The sequence below is a fragment of the Odontomachus brunneus genome, unplaced genomic scaffold (genome assembly GCF_010583005.1).
Source record: "Odontomachus brunneus isolate Ranch 3 - 2012 unplaced genomic scaffold, Obru_v1 Obru_scaffold_211, whole genome shotgun sequence".
NCBI lineage: Eukaryota > Metazoa > Arthropoda > Insecta > Hymenoptera > Formicidae > Odontomachus > Odontomachus brunneus.
In genome coordinates, this window is record NW_022639661.1 from 375,758 (window position 1) to 379,174 (window position 3,417).

Consider the following 3,417-nt stretch of genomic DNA (forward strand, 5'->3'; position numbering starts at 1 on the left):
TATGCTGTCTGGGTTAATACTTTTAATCTTAACAGTACTTTGCGTAAGTATTTCATCACTTAGCAAAGTATATATTAGTATTTAAATATTGACAATGCGTATTGATTTCTGCGTAAGTATTTTATCACTGGACGAAGTGATAAAATACATATCAATATTTATATAAAGTACATATCAATATTTAAGTATTGAAATCAATCATAAGGTAGGATTTGTAACATTAAATATTGAAATACTTGAGTACTAAAAGCTATATTTGAATCACAGAATATTACTATATACTGTACTTTTAATACTGAAAATAAGTAATTAATGAATGATTCTTAGTATGATATTTTTATAAGGAAAATTTTCGCGAATCCCCCTTATAGAAATATCATACTAAGAATCATTGATAATTACTTATTATCCAGTATTTTTAATACTGAAAATAAGTAATTATCAATGATTCTTAGTATGATATTTCTATAAGGGTTGCTTAACCTGACGATCGAGCGGCACGCGGTGTTCCAATGACTCCAATGATGTTCTTACAATTTATGCTTATAAAATGTATACTTACAGTGTTCACAGTATATTATAACGTACCTAGCAAATGTACACGCGTTGATTCGCCTGTCTATTTTATTTAATATCTCTAAAGTTTATGTAGTTATTTGCAAAATGACTTTGATCATTCCTTCTATTAATAGTTTAATGTTTTTCGAGTAATCTGACATTTCTATCTTTGTAATACCCTTACAGAAATATCATATTAAGAATCATTGATAATTACTTATTATCCAGTATTTTTAATACTGAAAATAAGTAATTATCAATGATTCTTAGTATGATATTTCTATAAGGGTACTATAATTGAATCGGAAATCTAAAAAAAAAAACTGACGTTTCCTTTTAGAATAAATTTTTTATACAAAACGCGTGCAATCTCAGTGAGAAATGACTTATTTATCGACGTCGAAATCGTCAAATAGACGTCGATTCGACGTCTTTTCGAGATTGATCGATAAGTCATTTCTCGCTGGGATATTAGATGTTGATTCAATATCGAATAAACATCCCTTATAGAAATATTATACTAAGAATCATTGATAATTACTTATTATCCAGTATTTTTAATACTAAAAATAAGTAATTATCAATGATTCTTAGTATGATATTTCTATAAGGGATCTAGAGAGATTGTAAATAATCGACAAAATAAAATTTCGAAATTTTATCGAAAACTCTCTTTTAATGGTCAATATATTATGAATGGATTCTAAAACATTAGAATTTACTCAAAATAGAAGACATCTAAATTGCCATTTTTCTAGACGTGAATTTAGACTAGACGTAACTTAGACTTTTTCGACGTCGGTTAAACGTCAAATCGACGTCTACGTTCTCGCTGAGAAAATTCCGAAATTTTATCGAAAACTCTCTTTTAATGGTGAATATATTATGAATGAATTCTAAAACATTAGAATTTACTCAAAATAGAAGACGTCTAAATTGCCATTTTTCTAGACGTACATTTAGATTAAACGTAACTTAAACTTCTCCGACGTCGGTTAGATGTCGAATCGACGTCTACGTTCTCGCTGAGCTAGTTAACTTCATTTTTAACAACTTCCTGCTCACATGATGTAACGTTATTCCATGTTCGATTTTATGCTGCTTCTTATTGATGTTATATAAGCATGTTTAAATGTTAAAATGTTTAAATTTTTATTTTCCTGTATTGACATATTGTACCTTATTCTTGCAGTATTTCTACTATCATATCATGACCAGATTCTGTTAGATTTCTGTTTCATTTGTACGTATACACTCGTGGTCTAAAAGGTTTGTGTACCGATTTTTTGTAGATTTTGGAACGCGTCCCAATTTCAGGAGAGAGACAACCACTGCTTTAGAGATCCTTTAATAAGAGGTCGGACACCGTCGCCTGTAGATATTAGATTCGCCATGTTTGGATCCAAACCGAAAGTATACTTATCTTACTTTAACTTATTGCACCAGTTCAGCAGTGCAGCCAGTGCAGCCAGTGTAGCTGAAAAGAACAGACTACTCCTTGTATTGTCATTCAGCTAATGATCCTAACCGGAAGTGTATTCCAAACATGGCGCAGCCAATCAAAACGTTGACATATGGTGTCCTATCTCTTATTACGGGGTCTCTACACTGCTTGACACGCCAGCGCCGCCACTTATTAGCTTACACGAAAGCTATAGAACCGCAAGTAAAGAGAATCGCCAACTTGGTCACGTGACCAGCTGATTGACTGGCATAAATATATACGGATTTAGACATACGGATTGCGACATCAATATAGACAAATGCTTACATTTATTATGTATATATGGTTTTGCATCGGCGTCGCAATGTCCAAATCCGTACATGTTTATGCCAGCCAATTGCAGAGTAGTTGAGTAGCTGGTCACATGACCAAGTTGGCGATTTTCTTTACTAGAGGTTCTCTAATGGCTCCTGTATACAGGATGCGATAATGCTTGCCGCGCGGCAAAAGTTCATGCGACAGCCGATCAATATGCTGCTTTCCGTAATAACCTTCTAGCTCTTATGGAAAAATAACATATTGATTGGCTGTTGCGCGAACTTCCGCCGCGCGGCAAGCATTACCACGTCCTGTATGCAGAAGCTATAACGAGAGCAGAAGGATGGCATATATCGTATATGCCATTCTTTTGCTCTCGTAATAAGTGGCAACGCTGGCGTGTCAAGCAGGGGAGCGTCCCGATTGATCACGGTACGATTGGACACAACCAATCGATGAAAAGAATTATCTAGTGAATTACTAGGTCGAACTAATCATTACAATCTGTGTCCAATCGTATCCCACTCGTGGTCAATCGGGTCCCACCCGTCAAGCAGTGGTTGTCTCTCTCCTGAAGTTGGGACGCGTTCCGAAATCTACAAAAAATTGGTGCACAAAGTTTTAGACCACGAGTGTACTCTCTGATACGACAGATCATGCTTTGATACTGCCCAAATTATGCCAGCATAACATGTAGCATACGTTTAGCAAAACCTGACTTTAGCAGGCTTGTCTATCTGGGTTTGTAACTTTTCATACGAAATACAAACGATACCATACCGAACCTTTGTTTAATTTACCTCCGGTCATTATTTCCGGCTAAATATATGGTCCAAAAAAGAACAATTAATTACAGGTAATAAAATGACTCATAAATTTTTTCAATTGCACTTCAAAACTCTTCATACGAAATACAAACGATTTAAAAGAGTAGCTTTCCAATCGAAGTTTTTTTTCCGGTCAAGTACATACGAATCAATTGGAATGCAACTTGTGTCGCTGTGTGCATGTCTAGGGATATTGCAATTGGAAAGCACCCACTGTTATGTCAATTCGTGTGTAGCACCCCTAATGGCTCCTGCACACAGGACGCGGTT